Source organism: Tympanuchus pallidicinctus, unplaced genomic scaffold (genome assembly GCF_026119805.1).
Source record: "Tympanuchus pallidicinctus isolate F22 unplaced genomic scaffold, pur_lepc_1.0 scaffold9, whole genome shotgun sequence".
Taxonomy (NCBI): domain Eukaryota; kingdom Metazoa; phylum Chordata; class Aves; order Galliformes; family Phasianidae; genus Tympanuchus; species Tympanuchus pallidicinctus.
In genome coordinates, this window is record NW_026294813.1 from 22,462,176 (window position 1) to 22,486,076 (window position 23,901).

The following is a 23,901-nucleotide window of genomic DNA, read 5'->3' on the forward strand; positions in this document are numbered from 1 at the left end:
GAGCAATGCATTTTGGGCTCCTCAGAGAAGCAAGGTTCACTGCACATACGTAGGTCTGTGTCTCCACATCTTTCAGTACATCACCTTCTCACATCATCACTTTCACTCCAGTTTCAAGGGAATGATGGCAGGAGGTTAGGAAGCTCATAAAGTCTTCATGAAAACAGGCAAGCGTATCCAGAGAGAGCCAGCAAGTGACACGGCTGAAAGAGAAGCTGCAACGTGAGCCTGACACTCCACACAGAGCGCCACACACCCAGCCAACCCCATGTACGTGGGGGCAGATCCTCAAGGACTTGCTCCTTCAAGCTCTGAACCTGCAGACACAGGAGACTGCCTCCAACAGGATCGTTTTCCACCACTGGAGAAGCACATGGAGCACATGGAGAAGCTCCTGCAGCCCCCTCATATCATCTGCTCCTCTCCTTCCACCACAGCAGGGCTTCTGACCTCCCGCCTCAGCAGCACTGTTCCCATTGCAGTACAAACCAAGGCAGAGCCCTATTTGCAGTTCTGTTTGAGCATCACCCCACCTCTGCAGTGCATACTCTGCTTCTCGCCTTGGGAGCCCAACCAGGAGCCAGCTACACTCCAGTCTAGTGCTGTGGCTGCGTTCTGCACTATTGTTACCATTTAATGAGAGGAAATTATCGTTAATGCTGATTTTAGCTTTTTTTTTTTCTTTTTTTTTTTTTTTTTCCTCCTTAATTTATTTCTTCTAATGGCTTTCCCAGAAAAACTGCACCAGTCTCTGTCTTTACGCAGCGTGCTGCCACCTGAATGCTAATGAGTGCCAAGGGGACCCGGCATGTCAGCGGGCTGCAGCAGAGCCACGCACTCCCTGCCAGACAGCAAATTGTTTTCCAAATGGCTCCGGTGGCAGAAGGTGGCTCACAGCTTGGGTTAGCACAACAACCTGAGCACTTCTCTCCATGGGCTCTTCTGCTGCTTGAAAATAACCTCAGCTGTCAGCATGGGTCTCCCAGATGGAGAGAGTGAGATGCTGGGACTCATGAGCAGAGAAGCGTGGGTGCTCCTCCATCAATGGCATGTCCCATGTCATGGATGGGGCTCCGGGCAGCCTGAGCTGGTGGGAGAGCAGCCAGACCACAGCCTGTAGGAGTGGAGAGCTGTAAGGTCCCTTCCAACCCAATCATTACATGGTTCTGTGATCTTCAAAGTCCCTTCAACCCAACCATTCCATGGTTCTGTGATCTTCAAAGTACCTTCTGACCCAATCATTCTATGACTGTGTGACCATCAAGGTCTCTGACAATCCAACTGTTCTGCAGCTCTGTGCTCTTCAAGGTCCCTTCCATCCCAACCATTCTATCCTTCTGTGTTTATAAGATCTTCAAGGACCCTTCCAACTCAACCATTTTTAGTTCTGTGCTGTTCCAATGTCTCTTCTAACCCAACCATTCTACGGTGCTATGGTTTTCATAATTCCATGAATCTGTGATCCCATGATTCTATAATTTATGACACGTCTTCATCACCTCACCTTCAGAGCACTATTTTCCCCCGCTTTTGGATAGAAGCTTGGAGGAGTACCAGAAAAAAAGTACAGATGGCTCAGAGCTAAGGAAGGGTCCTGTTCGACTGTGTGATGGATTGTTGAAGAAACTGCTAAATCAATTAGGCTGCTGTGCGTGGGCCAGAACAGTTCGACCTTCCCCATTTCCTCCTTGCCAAAAGCCCCGTGCACGAGGCTGAGGGCAAAGGGTGCGTGGTGTGAGCAGTAAGGATGTCCCCAAAGAGACATAGCTCAGCTCAGGCACGCTCAGCCCCGCTTCCAAAAGGCTCGTCTTGTCCTTGGCCTGCTCAGGATGGGAAGGAGGGGAGGCCAGATAGGCACAGCCCAGCCTCCAGACCGATGCAGACTGGGACAAGGGGGAGTGAGGGAAATCTGAAACGCTCCCATTAACCCGTGGGTAACATAATCAGTGGCCTCAAAGATAGCGTTTCATCTGTTCCCACACACTGCTGCATCTCGGTGCACTCAGCAGCTGGAATGCGACAGGCTGAAGTGCAATTTATGGAGTGCTCTGTGACCTCGAGGGATGAATGGGACTGCAAGATAACATTTATTAGTACTGTTTTACATTAGAAGTAGCATGGCTCATCTGTGGTTTACATTTCTGGGGCACCTTTCATCTCCAAAAGATAACAAAAGCATCCCACAAATAACGGGTGTGAGCCAGAGCCTCGCCACCAGATCTCCCCGTGCTCATACCTGCCTATATCAGAGCACAGAGAAATTCAGATCTTCTGCTCTGCAGATGTCTGCCATAACAGACAGCTCGCCACTCCAAAACCCCGCTGTGCCCACATGAAAACAGCCAACGCTCCGTAGCACGTCCCCTGCTTTGCACAGCCATGCAGGCACTGCATAAAGGAAAATCAGAGGCACCCAAAATATGGGGGTGTTGTGCAGCTGGACAAGCTGGCACTACTTCAGCACCAGTGCTGGGCTGCTGTGGTTGGAGAATGGAACTGAGGGGCAGGATGCAGGACCTGCAGATGCACAGAGCCTCCTGGAGTCCATGTACCATCCTAAAACCATGGGGCTGTGCACATGCCCAGTCATGCCATGATGCCCAGAGCATCCCTACTGACCCCAAAGAGACAATCCATCTCGTCTGCAGAATTAGGGCCACAGCAGACAAAGCAAAAGAAGAATAGTAGTGAAGATCTGCCTTGGAATCATAAAATCATAGAATGGCCTAGGTTGCAAAGGACCACGATGCTCATCCAGTTCCAACCCCCTGCTGTGTGCAGGTCACCAACCAGCAGACCAGGCTGCCCAGAGCCACATCCAGCCTGGTCTTGAATACCTCCAGGGATGGGGCATCCACAGCCTCCTTGGGCAATCTATTCTTGTTCCAGCCTTATTGTGACCTACCTGGATCAACCACATCCCACACTGGTTGATGCCACTGCAATGAGAATCAATTGTGCATTGGGCCCTACAGCCTTTCCTTCTGTCAGCCTCCCTGCTAAATAAGCTTTGAAAAACCTTGTGTTTGCACTAGTTTAAAGCCCAAAAGCTCAAAGTCGAGCATGCTGCAAAGGGTGAAGGAAGCCAGGCAGGAGTCATGCGCAAAGACAAACCCCAACACTCCAGCTCCATGTTCAGCTTTGGGCTCAACCTTGTTGAAGGCATCTCACCACATCTGGGACCACTCAGAGGCTCCCCAAAACTTGTCCAAAGCTGTGGTGAGCAGCAGGTTGGCATCCCATAGCTCCCACGAGACGGAATGATGCTCAGGATCACCCAGCAAACTTCTGTCTGCTCCCCTAGAGGTGACACAAAGCTGACACTGGAGGTGCTTAAGAACCGTGGAGATGTGGCACCTGGGGACATGGTGATGGACACAGTGGGACGGGTTGGGGATTGGGCTTGGGGATCTTGGAGGTTCTCTCTGACCTGAATGATTCTGTGGTTCTATGATCTCCATCCGTCAATGCACAGGCTGCTGCAGCCTCCAAGATGCCCTCAGTATTTCTGCAAGCTATACCTCCCCTCTGCAGCGACTGGTAACAGGACAGAACGCTGCCTCCTCAACACAGATTTCCAGAGAATGGCTTAGACAGGGGAAAGAAAAGGTGCAAAGGATTTCATGCTCTGGGTTTGAAATCCAGCAGTGCTTTCCGAGTCATTTTTGCACAACCCTGTTAGGATTTCTATTTGGATTTCAGCAGTTTCCTTCCTGCTCAGCATTACTCACTCCCCAGGGCAGCAGAGTTTCCTACGGAACCTTAAATGAAATTATCAGGGGCTCACAACTACCATGGGAAGGAACCCACATCAGGCCACACAGCGCAGAGGAAAAAGGCAAGCCAAGAGAAGGCAGGCACAGCCCATGGCAGAGCTGAGACGTGTAAAGGGATTCCAGAGAGCAGAGCCAGGGAACCAGCCAGGGCTGAAGCTCAGAGCTCCATGCAGCCCCTCACATGCCTTATTCCAGGGCACAGCTGGCATGCTGTCGATGCACACTGAGCCTGTCATCAGCCAAACCCCACAGACCCCCTCTCTGTAGGGCCGCACTCCGGCTCCCTGTCCCCCAGCACAGACATCCCTCCCGGGTTACACCAACCCACGTGCCTAATCTGCCTCTTGCCCCTGTTGGATTTCGTATGGTTGGTGACTGCCCAGTGCCCTAAGCTATCAAGATTTCTCCGTAGGGCTCTCTACACTCGAGGGAATCAGTGGCTCTTCCTGTTTTAGTATTAGATGATACTTTGTTAACTTCGTTAGCCTGCACTCAACTCCTTTGTCCACATCACTGATAAAAGGACCAAAGACAACTGGCATCAAATTAAGCACAGCTTCCCACAGGTCCTCCTCAGCTCACCAGGGATGAGTCGGATGAGATCCCAGCCCGTGTCCCTGCTATGAGAAGCGTGCCAGGGATGCTGCTCCTACCAGTAGGTGAGGAACTGGCTTCAATTTTCCTCCTTCAGCCAGCCAAGAAATCCTGTATGTAGGAGCATGAGATGCTGAAAGGCTGTTCTGTATTCCCTCTTGGGTCTTCAATCAGTGGTTTTCATCATTTCCCAACTAAGCCCTTCCAGGAACTGGAAGAGGAGGAATAATGATTTTATTTTCTAATCCGTTGACATTTCCTATTTGTGCTAAAAGTAGGGATCAAAATGGCTGAGGTCAATTGGAAACAGATTTCAGGAAAGGGAAAGGGGATCAGCTACACGAAAAAACGAGCGCGCCACCCCTCCACGTTCTGTGTAAATCAAAATAAAATGTCTTCATTCACTGTCAAGTCATTTAACCGTCTTGTTTAACCTTTCTTCCTTCTAACTGAAAACCGTCGTTTCAAAACAAAGGAGTTGAAAAGCTCCATTGAGAAGATGTCAGAAAGAAACGCTCTGGCATTTCCAAGATGACACATTTCATTTTGGCATTTCAAACGAAATGTCTGGACATTAAAAGTAAATTAACTCTCCCGGGGGATTTCAAACATATCGAGTTGCCAAATTCAGCTTCAGCTCATGAATAGTTTGGTTTTTCCTAAATCCAACTTCTGAGTGATTTTACACTGATTTTACCACTTGCTTTCGGTCCGGGCTGTGATACTCAGACCCCAACACTGCCCTTGTACATGATCCATCTCTGTACAATCTTCAAATTTTGTCTCCAGCCAACGTCTCAAGTCTAGAAATACATACACCTTATGAAAATACTATATAAGAAGAGGTTAGCCGATGACCTGACAACAGCCTCTCAAATTACTTTAACATTTGCTCTGCTCCTAATATGCTGCTGTCATTCATGGGGATTAATGGTAATAATTAATCACCAGATTTGAAGGCACGGGAGAAAACCGTCTCCCCACGCACAATGCAGAGGGAACATTATTTATTTGCTAGCACTAACATCTAATTAAAACAACTTCTCAGTAGGTTTCTCCTCACATACCCGCAGACGGCCATGTCTAGCCGTGAGTGATTTGCAAGGCTTCGGGGGCACGAGAAGAACAGCCCGCAATGACAGCCAAGGGTATTGTCTAGAACTGCTCTTCAGATGAGTAATACCCGTGCTGATGGGTGCACGTGTCAGCCCAAGGCCCTGGTGAAGGATCTGGGGACACGGCTGTAGCCGCGCTCCAGCCGGCTTCCATCAGCTGGCGGGGGGACGCAGCGCGAGAGCTGCAGTGCTCACCAAAGGGCTGGAGCTCCTGCAGCCGTGCTTCTAGAAGACACCGTGCTCGCAGGCTTCAAGCCAATGGGGATAGACAGAATCTACAGGAAAAAAATGCAGCATCAAGCTTTAGAATCATCAAATCATGAAGGTTGAAGAAGACCTCCAAGATTCCCAAGACCAACCCATCGCACCATGCCCACTGACCATGTCCCCAACATGCCACATCTCCATGGTTCTGGAAGGGATGAGCACCCCACCACTTCCCTGGGCAGCCTTTGCCAATGCATCGCTGCTCTTTGGAGAAGAAATTGTTCCCAATAACCAACCTGAACCTTTTCTGGTGCAACCAGACCATCAGCTCTTGTCTTATCAACTTTGTTCCAACCTGCTTCCAGCCTGGCTCACAGAATCATACAATCACTGCAGTTGGAGAAGACTCCCAAGCTCACCAAGTCCAACCCCAACACACCCCTGCCATGCCCACTAACCCACTGCCATGTCCCTAACTGTCACTATTCTAGCATGACCTCTCAGGGGTGACAGATGGAGTGAAGAGCTGCTCAGTAAGCCAGCCAGGGGCAGAAGGATCTGTCCCAGAGCATCAGCAGCAACGTACCCATTCTGTCCAACGGCACAAACCCAACTACATGGTCCATTGCACTGCAACTTAACACCCTCACATCCTCATTATCCTACCTGAGATTTGTTTTTCTGTCTCACTTTTTAGCACTGAGACTTCCTCATACTGAAAGCACTTGGCACCAGTGACAAAGCAAAGCAAAATGCATCTAACACTATTTTCTACCCTCCCAGATTTCCAAAGGGTCTAACCCAAACCCAAAGTATCCTTGCCACCTACACCAAGACTCCAAACAGGGCTACAGGAGGTCTGAAATACCAACTCCTCTCCAGTGAGAAGCGTGCACTGAACTGAACACCAAAGAATAACTGACATGTTTATACGCCTGCTTGCACAGCATGGCTCTTGTAGGCTGGATGCTCCTTCTATTTATTTAATGTGAATCCACATGAGGTGCAGCACGGCTCAGGATGCAGCTCAATGCCAACAGCACTGCCATTGTCCACTATATAAAGGCAGGTATCCCAGCACAGTCACTGAAGGCATAAAGCACAAAACATGACAAAACGCCACTGCTTTTATGAGACAGCTGCAGAAAAGAATGATTGCAATAGAAAAACATCGATCTCTATTCTGCTTTTCTCTCTCATTGTCCTTTCTCTGGACCTCTTTACCTCTTCACTTTCTGAGGTTAGGGATAGGAGAGCAACAAGCCTCTTTGCGTTCAGCTCTTTCTTCGCTCTACATACAGCTCTGCATTTTAACCATGCCCTTCTGTGGGGTTTTGACTCCCAGTTCCGGAAGCTCAGTCAACATCCCAGCCTCCAACAGTCCTTAGGAAGCCGCTCTTTTTCTCTTGGAACTTAAACTGGGAACCTGTTGGTACAAAAACCAGATCTAGGCTTTTATTCAGTAAGAATCGTCAAACCAAAGCCAAAAAAACCCAAAAAACAACAACAAAAAAATCCCCACCCAAAAAACAACACAATGAAGAAGACACTACTGGTGAGCACTGAAGCAATGCCCTAAGGTGACATCTGCAAGACTAAGTGCCCATGCAGTCCCTTAGGTAAGATACAAAATGGGAGTCCCACCCTCTAATTAAAGGCGCTAATTAAAGGCTTCTTTGGCTTGTTTCTGCAAGAAAGAAAAGAAAAGTTCAGGGCTTTGGGAAAGTGCTCCTGGGTATGTGTGCCATGAGCCATTCTTGAAGGTATTACAGAAATGGACTTTCTGGTAAGCAGCATCTGAAGAGCTGTGTCAAGATTCCATCCAAAGAGCAGCAGTCCGCAGATATAATGGAATACAAATGGTCTCTAATAGGGCATTTTGCTCTTGCATCACAATTAATCCACTCAGCAGCTCCATTGTGGAGCGGATGCGAGGCTCATGAAAGCTCCCCTTTCCCCACCGTATCAGGGAAAGGTCTGCAGTGATTTGCATCCAAACAAATGAGCTTCATGAATACCAGTTCCTTGCATAGGAGGTTAATTTTACTGCCTCACCCCAGAAATTTTAGCCAAATCACGTTTCCTCCTCTGAAGGCTGCTACTGGCAATGCGATACTGTGGCACGTGGAACAAAAATACACATTTTAACTTATGAAACCCATGCTTCTTTGTCATTTATTTCCAAAACAGCTGCTGTCTGTCAGCGATGCCTCGCTCAGCTCATCAGGTTTATCTCACCTGAAGGAAGTTTGCAAGCTGTGGGCTCCCAGGCACCCATGAGCTATCCTGAGTGCACAGCCCCAAACCCTCTCAGTTCCCAGAAATACCTACAGCAGCTCAAAGCACACTGAACCTCACAAGAGTTTGGTGGAAAAACGAATGAATACAAGGACGGACATCAGAAGTTTTCCTTTGTGGAGAAGGATTGGATTAACCAGAAGGAAAGCAAAGCCCCAGGGTCCCTGCTGGGATGAGTGGGTGTGAATTCCAACGCAGACCCAAGGCCACATTGCAAGAGCTCTGCAGGTTATTGCTGTGGGAAGCTCAGGGAGCGCAGTGAAGCCTTCTATCTCCTTCCCACTCCAAAAGGTAGCAGCTATTCTCCTCTGCTTTGAACCAAGCCCTGTATCCCATGCCACCTGATGCAACCCGATGCTGCTGTTATAGCAAATGCTGCGTAACTGCAGCATAGAACAGGAGAGAGAAACAGAGATGGAACCCAAGGAAGATCCTTGATTCAGGAAAGGTGCATTCTGCCCCATAGCACTGCCTCACACATCCTCTGCCTGCTAGATTTACCAAAACATGGAGCAAAGCTGCCATTCCCAACAATAAAACCCCTCTCCCAGGGCATCACCGGAGACCCCACTCCAGTGCTAGCTCCAAGGCTGCCCAAAACCAATTAATTAGGGGATGCTGTTAGGCAAATAATGAAAATTAATTAAGCCCTCACTTATTACTTTAAAATAGCCTCTTCCTTGCTGCTCTCAAATACACCCCAGGTAAATGGTGAGCATTTTGTCAATCACAAAAGTGACGGCCTGTGAGCTGACACTGCTTTAAAGGATGTCTCTAATATCAACATAAAATAAAACACAAGAACAGCCTTGTCTCCCTGGTGGGTCAGCAGCAGGGAGATGTTAACCCAGCACTCCCAGGGCGGTAGGAAGAGGGGATTTTTCCAGAAATGACAGAGGCACCCTGCCAAGCTCAGCTTCCACCAGCTGAATTGGACAGATGTCTGCAGACACGAGCCTGGGGTGAGTTAAAGGGTGCCACTTCGGGGCACCCTTTGGAGGTGGCAGTGTCAGAGATTGCCACTTGCAGTTTCAGAATGGAAAAAAAGCAGCTTCTCTTGAGCATGGTCACACCTGGCAATGATCTCTCCCAGCCCAAACCTGGAGGCCAGCAACCATACCCATACATTGCACCATCGACACCTCTCTTTGCCGGGACTTTGCTCCCAGCACCTCTTGCACGGAGGTGATCCTCACAGCAGTTTCCCATTTGCAAAAGCTTTAAGCAACTGCTGCACCAAGGCTAAGCTGCACAGCACCCTCAGGAGCTGAGCACTCACTCTGCACCAATGCACAGGGGATGGCACAGCCTCCAGGCAATCTCCCACCACACTGCTGGGTTTGCACCTATTTTCCATCACACAGCAACTCACTCCCACCTGAGGCACATTTGTAAAAGCCATACTCACCCCCGTTGCTGCCAGCTGGCCCTTGGCTCAGCAAGCTGCTGACACTGCTCCCGTTTCCCCTCACACCTCTTTGCCCCACTCTGTGCACCGGGTTTCTCCTGCAGTGTGTGCAGAACTGGGCACAGATCACTGCATCACCCACTCCCTCAGCTCTGCCAGTTGGAAGAAAACAGGAGGATCCCTGTTTTGCACTTCTGCACATGACTCAGGATGGGCTGGGAGTTGCATTTGGAAGAAGTGATGAAAAGCACCGCCTGCTGCTTTACAGGGGACACTCCCAGCAGCGCTGAGCCCAGCTGCACCCGTGCGAATGAGGGATGCTGCCAGGAGGGGAGGACACACACCATCCAAAATAAGGAGCACAGACAACCATCCACAAGGGGCAGGTAGCAAATTCCCCTGTATTTTTGCCTGGCAGCTTCAAGCCATGAAGCTCCACTCTTCCAAAGCATGGGAGAAAAGCATTGTCGGCTCCTCCAGCTGGGAAGGGGAATCCGGTGAGCAGACTGATGTTCTTCACACACTGCACTGCATGAGAGAACTTGTGGGCTCCAGCTCTGCAATAACCCAAACCTGCTCTGCAGCCGAACACCAAGCAGCTGGATCTCCTCGCTCTTCCTCATTAACAGGAATTAACATGAGCACAACACTTCGCTCAACCCTCCTGGCAGATGGGGGTGAGCCCTACACTCCCCTCCCCATCCCTTTTCCACTTCCAAAATCCACTGACATTGATTTCCTTCCATGCCACCCATGCAAACCCATCACCCCTTCCTACAGAGTTTGTGAAGGTCATAACAACAGACTTCAGTATCCCTTACATTCAAGAAGAACCTCAGCCATCTGCTGCTTTGAACTTTGCATGCATTTTGTGCCAGTTCTAGAGGCTGCAATCAAAGAGGTTCTGAGAGCGCAACTGCATTTCACTGCAGACCTGATGTTTCTCTCCCATGTCTTAAAAATAAAAAATAAATAAATGAGAAAGTGGTCCTTCCTGCAGCAGGAAGCTCTGAGGTTTGAAGACGAACTAGACTGAAATAAATAGAATTCCTCTTGGAAGGGAAGGAAGGAGCAGGGGGAAGGACAGTGCCAGAACCAACGCTGCAGAACAAGAGCTGCCTCCTCCTGCTTCCCAGGGGCACGGGGAGAACAACCACATCAGTATCAGCCCTGAATGAACAGCAGAGGACGTGACATTTACAGCAGGATGTAACCTTTCGGACTGCTCCGCACCGTTCTGCCATCACCGCTGAGTGATGATCAGATGAAGGCATAGCAGAGCTCAGACACTGTGAGGACGGCTCAAGGAAAGCACCATCCCAACTGTGAGCAGTGCTGGGGCAAGGGGAGCACAAGGATGGAGAGAAAACCTCCCCAAGGACCATTATCCTACAGAAGACGACAGCCCTGCCTGCTCACAGAACTTGCAGTGCTGCTCAGCAGACCCGCTTTCAAGATTTTCCCTAAAAACTGAGGTTCTGTGATGGGGAGAAGGAAAACAAACAAACAACAAAATGCATCTGTGCATTGGCCAGCATCTGACATGCAAAATGCAGCCCCGAGCTCAAGCCACAGCCCTGCCCAAAGCTCCCCTCCACCCCACTCATCACACAGGCTCCTCTCCAGGGTGCGTTCAGCACAGGGTTAAACTTCAAAAATAACACTTAAAACAAAAAAAAGGGGAGGGGACAGCATGTACCACCACCACCCCCCCTCCTACCTGCCTCCCATCACCCCTCCACACGTTTGCATCTCACCTGTATTCTCATCAACCCCATCCAAGTCCCCGGGCGCAGCGATGGAATTACCAGCACTGCCTCCTGCCGTGGGTGCTCCTGGGGCAGGCAGCACTTCTGCCAACAGCCCTGCAAACGTTTCGGCTATTTTTCTTGAGTGTTTTGGGTTTTTTTGTTGTTGTTGTTGTTTGTTTGTTTGTTTTTTCCCACCCTTTTTCCGCCGCGGTTTCGCTCAGAGCTCTGGCCAGACCCACAGCTCTTCCATCCCTCTCATAAATCACCTCCTCGGCACGCCCAGAGGCAAACCGGTGTCTGCCCGGCACGGCGCTGATTGGCCTCTTGCTAATTACCCACGAGGAAGAGTGTGGCTCAGGTGACACGTTTATGGAGATAAATATTGTAACTTCGCCACTCGTGCTGCAAACTCGTTCCAGCCGGAGAGATCCTCCGGTTGATTCGAGGGGAAAATGCCTGGATAATTATTTTTTTTTTTTTTTTTAAGGCCATGAAATATTAATTAGGTGATCTACGCAGCGCGTTCCAGGTGCAATTAGGAGCTGTTGGTCGGGGAAATGTGCGGCAGCGGAGCTCAGGCAGCGCTCAGCCCCATCCCCTCTTGCTATAGCAACAGGGAGACCTTGGCAACCCACGGTCCTGGCTTTATTTTAGTTGTTGAGATGGGAGCAGGAATTGTGCATCGGTGACTATCTGCTCCACAGCTGCTCCAGCACGGGGATACAAAACGGGGGACAGGAGAGCCCCAGGTAGCCCAGCTGCCACCAATCCTGCCCTACAAAAGGGAATGCTCAGCAGCCAAATGAGCCAGCTCATAAACGACTTAAGCTGCTGCGTGTTGTGCAGAGCCTGTGCCTTCCAGAGCAGCACCCAGTATCTGCCATCACCTCCTGTCCCACCTCTCTTGTGTCCCATCACCTCCTGTCTCACCTGTGTCCCATCGCCTCCTGTCCCACCTCTCTTGTGTTCCATCGCCTCATGTCTCACCTGTGTCCCATCACCTCCTGTCCTATCACCTTCTGTCCCATCTCCCCATTTCCCACCACCTCCTGTCCCACCACGTCCCTGTGTCCCACCTCCTTGTGTCCCACCATGCCTTGCCCATCAGAACAGGCTCCTGCGGGGGGGGGGGGGGGGGGGGGCATGTGTCAAGGCTGTGTTACTACCGCCTTTAGTCAATTAGGCTGTTAATGGGGCAGCAATAACCCATTCTGAGCAGCAATCAGTCCACTCAGTGGGAGACGCTTGCTTTCATTTTGGCTGCTCATTTTGGCACCCCGAGGCCCCAAGACCATGCTTCTCACACCCATCATCCCACTGTCTCAGTTTCCACTCAAACTCAGCCATTTCTTTCCACTCTAGCATCTAGTTTAGCCCAAATGAATTCCTCCAGCAGCCTCTATACGCTGCCCTATCACAGGTGGGATGCATGTCACCACCAAGATTCATTCCTAGCTTTAACTCCCCCAGGTTTTACCAGCACAAGCACAAGCGGATGGAGCCCAGCCAAGAGCTTCTGAAGAATCATTAAGGTTGGAAGATCATCTAGGCCAACCCCAATCCATCAGCTTCCCCACTGATCCCAACATCAGCCACCATGGAGCCCTGTAGGAATGTAGCTCCTCGCTGCAGCACCTGGAGGCAACTAAACAATAGCTCTGGAAACATCAGTCCTTCAGGAAAGATGCCAAGGAAGTTTTGAAGCATGGAAAGCAAAGGGGCGTGCTGTGCTTAAACACCACTCTAAAGAGAGGAGCAGCAGGAATTGAGGGTAGATTAGACAGCACAGTGACTACTCTAAAGAAAAACAATGGTATAGAAAACCTATATATCCAATTCCCAGCCCTGAGGCATCATCAGATGGAGCATGCTGGCCAGGCTCCACGGAGCGACGACGCCGACATCCACTGCTGACGGCTGGACCCAAGACGTCTGTCAGCATTTTCATCTGGTTTTGTTTTTGACTGGGCTGGAAAGTACCTCCACCAGAAGGCACCGTGCCCTTTCGTGCACATTAAAACCAAGAGTTATCAGAGACAAATGTCAACGTGTTAACGACTAACGACGGGCTGGTAGAAAGATGCCTCTCTCACCCAGCCACATACCTGCACATCTTGTCCTGCAGTCCTTTCTAAGCCCATTGGCTGGCAGGGAATGCCAGCAGCCAGAAGGGAATGAGATGTGCTGCCTTCCTGCAGGGCGGTACAGGATGCCCAGGAGCTCATCCCAATGGAGCAGCCCCCAGCACAAAGATGGAAAAGCACAGGTGATGGAAAACAGACCTTGTCCAAGGAGGGTGGATCTTTCGTTATGTTTGGTTTATCTCCTATATCAACATAAGCCATGAAGCAGGCGATCCCTTTAGGTTCTGTGAATCCACTTAGATTGCATCTCTGGAGCTGGAGCTTTCCAGGAATTGAATAGCTGAGAGACACAACGTGGGTGATGTGAAATCAAACGCGGAGCCTCCAACATGAAAGGCAATCGGAGAGGATGACAGCACTGCTTATACCGAGGGAGAAAGGGGCAGGCAAGGAAATTAAAACCAATTAAAGGGAATTAATTAAAAGGTATAGCTGAAACTACGAAAGAAGAAAAACAGCTATGCAGAGTTTGCTCAATAGCCCCAACTTATAATTGTTGCACTCAGAGCTCTAAGCCCTAGGGGCTCCTCTGCCCCATGGCTGTCTCAAAACAACAAAAGAGAATCCCATGACTTAACCAAATGACTCCTCTGCCTCTCTGTCTGGTCTGCGTGGCTGATGAGTTTCAGAGCTCTCCTCCCAGCCAGCAACAAAGGAGCCATGAGAAGCAAGGCTGTCCCCACAGAGACCACAGAACAAATTGGAGAGATCCAATGCCCAGCACCCTCTGATGCATAAGCAGTGCGGGGTCCGAAAGTTGCAGAGCACAGGCTCCCACCAGAGAGATGGATGCAGCTGCAAAGAGTTGAGTGGCAAGGCTGGGTCCTGCTGCCGGGCACAGAGCATGAAAAGGGCAGGTGGGAAGTGCACCGAGCACAGGTGGCCCAAACCCCATTGTTCTTGGGCAGCTGAGCAATCAGCATACACTCTTCACTGCACAAGGACATCAATGACCAAATAACCATAACTCTTTCTTAGGGCACCGACAGAAGATTTATCCTGCCTCTGGGCTCCACTGGGTCGGCAGTGCCCCACACGTGCTACCCAGGTGAGACAACTGTAAGTTGAGTGTTTGCTGTTTGCTGCTGCAGGGACTGCACCGCTCAATAATTCAGTGCCTAATGACTGTTTAACAAGAGTGCTCCCCACCATTCCAGAAGCAATCCAGTGGCCAGGCCGTAAGATTCCAGCAAAGGAGCCTGAAATGAGCTCCTGGTTGGCGTAAGGAGTGCAACCAGTGTAATTCTGGGCTGCACACAGCATGGTATGTGGCACCTGGGGACACGATCAGTGAGCACAGGGGGATGGGATGGGGTTGGATTGCTGATCTTGGAAGTCTTCTCCAATCCTAGTGATTCCATGATTCTATGAGTGGGCATGGTGGGGATGGGTTGGGTTTGGACCTGGGGATCTTGGAGGTCTTTTCCAACCTCAATAATTCCTTTATTCTATTAGCCAAAAGAGAAATGGAACTGCTCGCTGGTTTAAAGCCTCACTGATGCACATGCATGCATGGTCAGCTGCCCTCTGAGCTACGAAAGCAGAGCTTATCTAAAGGACAAGCTTTCTGATTCCATCCCTGAGTCCCACCTCCACATGGAGCACCACCGGGAATCCCAGTCCCATCCCCATGGCACAGCTCCATTGCAGATCCCTTCCTGCCTCCTGCACCCCAAGCCTTTGGCATTAAGGCTCCCTCTGCACGGCTCTGACAATAGGGTGTCCTTGGACAGGAAGCACAGAGTGGTATGGAACACTGGGACACAGAGCAGCTGTGCGCAGAGCCTGTGGTGGCACTGCTGGGAGGAAATGACACACCACTGCCCTGCTTTGCTCGAGACCAAAACGGGGCAGAAAAACACAAATGAACAATTCTGGCTCACTTCCCCACCTGCATCATCCTTCCAGCCACAGGCACCATGAACCAAGCAGAATCAGGTCCTTTTAGCACCACTGCAGGACCTGTGCTGTCCAGTGTTGTGGGGGGAAAACGCAGACAGGGAGCCAGCTCCAAGCAGGAACACTTTATTACACTCAGCAGATCCACAGCTGCTCTCAACTGAAAAAAAAATAAATTTATCACTCCCCTGATTCCAAAGAAGAGCTTGGAAACATAACATGTCCCATTGCCCCGCTGGGTTGATGGACACCTACTGCTTTGGTATTTTGCCCACCATGCCCTCCCCTCTACCAGAACAAGAGCACTCTCACTACTCCCCAGGCAGAGCCATCTCCACATCTCAGCCACCTCTCCTTCTTCTCTCTTGAGCTCTAACAAAAGTACCTAACGAGAAAAGCAAGACACAAAGGTCACTTTCCAACAAACCGAGAACAGGAATCAAAATCTCCACTGGATTAAGCAAGAAGGTGGGCTGGGGATTGCACCCATAGTAACAGGAGAGCAACCCCAACCCGTGTCCCTCGGCAGCAACAGAGGAGGTGGAAGGATAGAGAAGGTGATTAGAATAAATAGAGTGAGAAAAATTTGGCAGAGCAAAGAGGACTCCCTGGCCCTCTGCTCACATCGACATTCAAAATCTCCTGCTTAAATTTTGTTTCCAAGTGAACTGTGAGTATGCTTCAGCTTTGCATTGCTCAGCATGGACAAAAGACAGCTCCTTTCTATTCTTCCTGCTGCTGAAGATTCATCCCAAGCCCCTCCAGCACAGCAAAAGAGCAAAACCAGCTGCCAACCCACCCTAGGGGTTGCCAAAACTCAGAGAGCACAACAATGTCCCTATTCCCAGCACCGATGGGCCCACACGGGACAGGGCAGTGGGAAGAGAGCAGCTCTGCTTTCACCAACAGTTTGCAGGCGGACCCGTTTCCCTGCAGAGTTCCCCAAAACATTCATCGCTTCCCAAACATTATCAACTTTGTTAAGGAAAACACAAAACTCCCAAGCCAGACCCCTGTGCCTCCCACAGAAGGAATTATCTCTAGCACAACTAAAGCCTAACAAGTAGGAGAGGCTTTGCACGCATGGTGCCTTAAAGCACAGACTGTTCCAACTTGGGTTTCTTCCACATTATTGTTCCCAGGCTCTGCAACCCTCCCAGCCACAGCTGCAGGCCATACAGCACCTTCCTCATTTTCAGCTTATTTCAGAGCAAGTGAACAGCTCCCCTTGAGTCCTGTGGACGCTCTGCTGAGCTGCACAGGTTCCCAAATGAAGGTCTGTGTGCCCGTGTGCAAAGCACTCACAAATACACAGAGGACAGGGAAGACACAGGCGCAGCCGGCGATGAGGAAACGTTCTTCTGACCCACGAGGACAGCCCTCACGCTGCTCAAGGTGCAGCTGGGAGATGATCCGAAGGCAGAGCCATGTGGGGAGGGGACAGGAGCCCGAGAGGGCCATTTCCCTCTCTCTGCAGACAGCCACGGGGAGGAGGGTGACACGGGGATGATGAAGTCCCCTTCACAGCATCGGGGTTGCCAAGCAACCAGGACATACCGAGAGACAATAGGGACCGAGGCCAAAATGTGGGGAGGGGTGAAGGACTGCTTTTCCCCTGTGTGGGGAAAGACACTGTGGCTAAGGAGAGCGTTACATCCCCAAATCATTGCTCCCAACACCCCGGTCCCACCATCCCCCCCTGCATCCCAGGCAGTGACCACAGAAAGTTCCCGCAGGTTTCCAATACCATGACAGCTCTTGTCAAAAAAAGATGCACCAGAGGAAACTCACTCAGGACTGGAAGGTTGCTTTCATTTTCTCCGCTGATTTATTTCACTTTATTTTATTGGCTGATATTTGCTTCTTTTCAAAGCCTCCCCACACCCCTGGGTTGTACGCTGGGCAGCAGGGCTGTGAAGGTGCTTTGCTTTTCAGCTCCAGCCCGAGTAGAGACAACAGGTTTAGGATAACCCCAGCCATGCAGAAGGGCTGCTCTGACAGCAACAGGCTGCACAGGCGAGCAAAACCACCATGAGTGAGTGAAAATGAATGCAGATTGGTGTGCATCAGTTCCTGCACCACACCATTAATTGCTCCAGATAAGCCATAGAACTTTCATGTCAGCCATGCAACCACTCCTCTTGCCCATTAATTGCTCCAGATAAGCCATAGAACTTTCACGTCATCCATACAACCACTCCTCTTGCCCATGAATTGCTCCAGATAAGCCACAGAACTTTCATGTCAGCCATGCAACCTCTCCTCTTGGCCACTGGCAGCCACACACAAAATCCCCACACCATGCTCACAGAGGCTGGATTTCCATACAGTCATCGTGGATGGATTCCCGTGGGGTCCATCGTATTTGTCAGACCGAACCACTCCACAGCCCCAGATGGAGGCAGTGATTCTGCATTCTGGCCCCGAAATATCACTTAGTTCTGTTACCAAAGAACATCCTGCTGCCCCAGAGCCTGAGCAGAGCCCCACTGCAGCACTGTGAGCAGCACTGTGTGCCCACAGAGGTGTGTGGAACGCTGGGGCACTATTTCTGATTAATGACTCCACCTACACTTCCAGCTTCTGACCCACTGTTGTTATCCCTCTGCTTCTGACAACGGGATCTAATTAAACTGATGAGATGAAAGGATCAGCAGGGCTGCTCCTGCTACACCTGTAAGGCACAGACAATGACAGAAGGAAAAAACATCCCCAAATGGCACAAACCCCATTGCTTGGAGCTCGTCCATCACAATACCCCATCCCCTGGCAGCATCAAGCAATGCCACAGCATGGGAAGAGTACAGATGCACCATCCCAACATCACCCATGAATCACTAGGGATGTCCCAAAAGCTTTGAACTATTCTCTCTCCTTTCCCCATCCACCCCTTTATTGAAATGCACTGACCTGAGGGGGTCACAGAGTCCCCAAAGGTCCCCTGTCCAGCTCCTGCCCCAGCAGGATGCCATGTCCCTACAAATAATAGGGTGCAGGATGGCATGGGGCTGGCAGACAGCACAAGCTCGCACTCGGCCCTTCAATGCTGCTTTGGAGAACATAGGAGAAAGGAGGACAGAAAGGCAGAAAAGTGATGTGGCTCACAACAGGCTCTGTAGGGCCATCCATTCGGGAGCTTTACCCGTGCGGGATGGGGGGGGGGGGGGTGGGAGGTTTGGCTGAGCAATGGATAGCACAATGCAGACAGCAGGGGGAGGAGATGGAGCTGCACGACCCTAAATAAACCCCGTGCTTCTCGGGGGGGAGGGAGGAGAGAGGGGGGGGGGGGTCCTGGGTGCTTCTTTGTCCTGCCCTGATACCTCCCCCTCCCGACAGCCGGGGACAGCAGGGACATGTTGGGACAGGGGGACTCTGCTGAGGGATGCTGTGACATGGGGGGATGTGGTGACATGAAGGGACACGGTGACAGGGGGTGATGGGGTAATGTGGGGCGACATGGGGGGACATGGAAACACAGGGGGAGGCACAGAGACAGGCAGCAGCATATGCAGGGCAGCACTGCGTCCTGGGGGAACAGAGGAAACACGGGGGACCCTGTGACACAGGGGGCATAGGTTCCTGGGGAGGGGTGTGCCCAGATAAAGGGATGGGCTAATGAAGAAATGGGATGAATTGGGGATAAATACAGGAAAAAGAAACGGGATGGGAATGGGCTGTAGAAATGGGATGAAGGAATAAACAGGGATAAAGAAATGGGATGAAGAAGCAGGGTGAAGAAATAAGATGAATATGGGATTAACAGGGATGAAGAAATGGAATGGATACGGGGTAAAGAAATGGGATGAACGAACTGGGTGATCCTCGTGGCTCCATTCCAACGCAGAAAATTCTAAGATTCTATGATAAACAGGGGATTAGCAGGGGTAAAGAAATGGAATGGAGGAATGGGGAGAAGGAATGGAATGAATATGGGATAATACGGGAAAAAGAAACGAGATGGGTATGGGATAAAGCTATGAGGCGAGCGAGCAGAATGAATATGGGATAAATATACGGGATGAAGAAAAGGGATGGATACGGGACAAGCAAAGGGGATGAAGGAACGGGGCAAAGGAATGGGAGAATATGGGGTGAAGAAGGGATAAACGGGGATGAAGAAATGGAAAAGATAAGGGATAAGGAAATAGGATGAAGGAGAGGGATGAGTAAGGGCAAAGAAACGAGACGGGGGGGCGGTGTTAAATGGGATAAATGAAGAAATGGGATGAAGGAATAGGGTGAATACAGGCTAAAAGTGCAGAAAAGAGACGGGGCGGGTCAGGGGTACGGAGTTGGGATGGAGCAGCGGGGCGAACACGGGAAAAAGAAACGGGGGGAGCAGGCGATGTAAGCGGGATAGATAGGGGTAACGGAGCGGAGGAAAGGTGGGGCGGGGAAGCGGGACAGCTCAGCGGGCACAGAGCCGGGACAGACAGAGCCGGGACAGACAGACGGAGCCCGCTCAGCCGCAGCCCCGCGCCGATCGCAGCCCGCCCCGCTCCCCCGTACCTCCGCGCCGCGCAACTTCGGCCGAAGTTCCGCCTCTCCGCCAACGGGACGGGACGGGACGGCACACCACCTGCGCTCCGGGTCCCCCCGTCCGTCCGCGGGCGCTGTGGCGGTGCGGAGCGCGGCGGAGGCCCGGATGTGTGCCCGTTCTCTCCCTCCCTCCCTCCGCCGCTGCCCGGGGCGGTGCCGCCCCGCGCTGAGCTCTGTGTGTGTTGGGGGGGGGGGGGGGGGGGGGGGAAGAGCACTGCCGCCCGTGGGCGCCACGTGGGAGCCGCCCCGATTCCACCCCCCGCCCCCCCCCCCCCTCCCTCGGCGGGGTGACAGCTCCACGCGCCCGGAGAGCGGGGGAACGGGCGGGGGGAGCGGCCAATGGGAGAGCGGGGAAGGATCGCGGGGCGGGGCGAGGGGGAGAGGCGGCCAATCGGGGCGCGGCGGGGCGGAGGAGCGGGAGAGGAGGTGCTGTGAAGAGAGCGCTGTGAGGAGAGCGTTGAGAGCTGCGTTGAGGGCTGAATTTGTTCCTCGTATCCAACGTGAGGCCGTGGCCTCTCCTGTCGTCCTGCTGACTCCCCACAATTAAAATGGGGAGAATGAGTAAATGTCAAGGTCACAGCAGCGTGGAATGGTTGGGTTGGAAGGCACCTTAAAGCTCCCTCAGACCCACCCCTGCCGCGGGCTGGTTGCTCCCCATCGGATCAGGCTGCCCACGATCCCATCCAGCACAGCCTCGGCACCTGCAGGTCGTTTCTCGTTGGCCCTCATTGCCCTGACCGACTGGCCAGCCGCCCACAGACCCCATGGACACGCGTCCCGCTCACAGAATCGCAGAAACACCAAGGTTGGAAAAGACCCACAAGATCATCCAGTCCAACCACCCGCCTATCGCCAGGAGCTCTCGCTAAACCATGTCCCTCTGCACAAAACCCAGGCTTTCCTTGAATTCCTCATCCACATGTCGTCAGCCCTAGAGTGGCTTCCTTGCCAGGAAAGGGTGCTGATCTTTGTGGCATCACAGCGCCGGAGCGCCCTGCCACAGCAGCGCCCTGGGTCTGCTGACCACTTTTAGCCCACTTCAGCTCCCCGAGGCACGCCGGACTCCTGAAGGCTTCTTACGCAATTTGCAGGGTCGGGGAGGTACATGCAGCCCTGTCTGACTGTTACATCTTCTTCCACTTACTGCAGAATCGTTAATGTTGGAAAAGACCTCCAAGATCACCCCACCATGCCCACTGACCACATCCCCAAGTGCCACATCTCCAAGGTTACTGAACGCCTCCAGGGTTGGGGACTTCCCCCCTCCCCCCCACCCCATGCAGCCTGTGCCACTGCTTCACTGCTCTTCGGAGAAATTTTTTTTCCCTAATATCCACCCTCAACCTCCCCTGGTGCAACTTTGAGGCCGCTGCCTCTCATCCTATCACTTGTACTCCTGCAGCCATTTGGTCAACGCCAGCATGCTGAGGCAGAGGGTTCTGACTTGCCAAGTTTATCCCCTTCTAAGAGCAAAAACTTGGCTCTGTGAGATTGTTCCACTCTGACATTTGCTAATGAAGTGATTGAGAGTGTGGGAACTGGCAGGAGAGGCAGGGAGCTACCTCATCTTCATACACATAATCAATAGCAAATCAGTACTTAAAAAGTAAAGCGGCTGATGGTGTTTTTGTAGGGCAAGACATGCCCTGCATTTCAGTCTTTGATTCGGAGGATTTAATGTGCCGTGAGACAGAGCTCAGCAAGTGAGTCACATTGTAAAAGCTCTCCTGTAGCTCCTGGTGCTCCCTCTTGGCAAGTGTGTCATGGTTGCTTCAACATGTCTGAATCCGGTCTCCAGCTCTGTAAGCCCCCAAGGCCCTGGTAGGAAAATCCCTGAGTGCAGACCTCGGAGGGATGGCACGAAATCATGCGTCGGGCTCTTGCTGGGGTCTAGACGCTCAGCGCTGGATTGGGTCCAGGGTGGATGAGGCAGAGGGTGGCACAGCTCTCTCCACCTGCAGGGATCCCGTTGGGATGCTGAAGCCCCAAGCTAATAGCCTGCAGCATGGGCACTAAGCCCACATCTCAGGAAGTTCCTGTTGCAGCTACCCACTGCATCTTGGCCAAGAAACGAACCCAGCTCCTTGCTTGCACCATGTTTACAGGGCATCTCACCATTCCTAGCTGAAGAAGAGCATCTTCTGTGTATTTGCGCTACCACATCCATCGCAGATGACCATCAGCACCTCTGAAGTGTCTACTTAAATTCTAAGCTCCTGCTTGCAAGAGAGATTCTGCCAAGAAATCCAAAGGTCCTTCTCGTATCTTTGTCACATTATTTGCTTTTCTCCAATGTCTCAGATATTAGAGGTAATTTATTTTAGTCTGGAGCTGCCTGTTCAGCAAGTGACAGGGCTGGATATGGTCTTTTTTTCTCCTTTATTTACACATTGAGGATGCAGGGAAAGTTCCTTTACTAGTAACTCCCGCTCTCCCTTTGTGCTGGTCTGACAGCAATCTGGCTCCTCTTCTTCTCCTAGATTGTCTGACAGTTTGGGGACCCAAAGTGAGGCCTTGGGAAATAGATGGGAAGCAACAGGGGGAGGGGCAGCACGGAAGAGGGACAGCAACCAGCCTGGGGCTCTTGAGATGTCATGAAATCATAGGATCATAGAGTCACAGAATCATTAGGGTTGGAGAAGACCTCTGAGATCCCCAAGTCCAACCCCAAGCCATCCCCACCAAGCCTGCTGACCGTGACCCCGAGTGCCACATTCACAGAACTGGTGAATTTGAGTTTGCAGTGAGAAGGCTGTAGGAGCATTGCATGCTGACCGCTCCAGTGCTTAAGTGCTGATTCTCAGCAAAGGCCAGAAAAGGGCCCATCCTGATGCGTGCAGGGAAGGGCACTAAACAGAGAAGCCCTGAAATCCTGCTTGTGAAGCTCCCTGGAAGTAGAGACATCTGCATCCACGTGTGTCAGCAGCGTCAGGGCCAAGCTGCTCAGCAGGAGCATGAAGGGTTACAGGCACTTGTGCAGTCCTGGGCACTCTGAGCACAGGGTGGAGGCCAGCCAGCAGGGTGACCTGGTGTCTCTGGAAGCTGATGCTGGGTGCTTGACTTGAAATGGCCCTGGGAGCAAACAGATGGCTCCTCTTTATTTGCATGCTACTTGGATTTGTGTCTCGAGCAGAAGAATAACTTAATTTTTGACATTTGCTTCTCCTCAAAGCCCAGCACAATTTATGTTACACTGACATTTGCGTGAAGGATGTTGCTTTAGGCACAAAAGCCATCCTGGCTTTAACCCTACAAGGAGCCAAATAGGCAGGAGCCATCTTCCTCCCACACTCCTTCCTAGGCTCTTCCAGAGGATATCACACTTACACCATAACCAAAAAATCAGGAGAAAACAGTCATTTGAGGCTTGTGGAAGGAAGGGGCAGGACCGGAGTGAGACTGGGCTGGAAAATATCTCATCTGTAGGCCTGAAATGAGAGACTGCTTGTGGGTGAGGTTTACCTACTATTAAAAATACCCTTCGCGGCCTGTGCAGTTCATCTGGAGCAGAGGGGATAAATTTAGCAGATTCCTGTTCCCAGCAGTCCAAGTGCAGACCTCCTGCACCCACAGCTTTAAGAGAAGTGTTGCTAGTGTCACTCGTTGGTGAATGGGATTTCCAGCAGCCAGAGCAGGGAGACCTGTGCGTCCAAGTCTGGGCCTCTGATACTTTTCCAGGTGACTTTCAGCAACTCTTGCATTCACTACGATCCCCCTCTTGTGGCTTGTTCTGCAAATCTCCTGCCTCTAGCTGCTGAGGCTCGCCTGTGTGTTTTCAGGAGCAGTGGAATACGGTAGCTTCATGGGTTAGCTACTCCTCAGCTGAGCTGTTGTGGCTGGGTGCTGTGAAGGAACAGGGTCAGCATGCGCGGAGCTCAGAGCTGGACTTAGTGATCCTATGGGTCTCTTCCAATTCAGGATAGTCTGCGATCCCCCCTGCATGGTGCCCTATCTGTCTCTCATGCAGGAAAGAGTGCCTTGCAGCTCTCATTTCATGAAGATGGATGATTCAAAAATGAGCCTGAGCTCAGTGCCCACGCAGGTGTGGGAGCCATGGCTGGGGACCTGAGTGTCCTGGGCTAGCCCTTGGTTCTCTAGTGTCTGCGGAGATGCCAACTGCAGCCTGAATTCCACGCTGCTTGACGTGGCCATTTGAGATAAGAGCCCTTT

General features: G+C 51.5%; 1 protein-coding gene across 1 annotated transcript in view; it reads right to left on the reverse strand.

Annotated features, from left to right (window-relative positions):
- The window catches only part of ZBTB7C (zinc finger and BTB domain containing 7C), a 106,262-nt gene extending 86,434 nt beyond the window's left edge, over positions 1-19,828 (reverse strand). Inside the window, exon 1 of the mRNA XM_052670072.1 lies at positions 19,702-19,828. The gene's annotated coding sequence lies outside the window, so the exon portion shown is untranslated. The remainder of the gene's footprint in view (positions 1-19,701) is intronic.
- Positions 19,829-23,901: the final 4,073 nt, after the last annotated feature.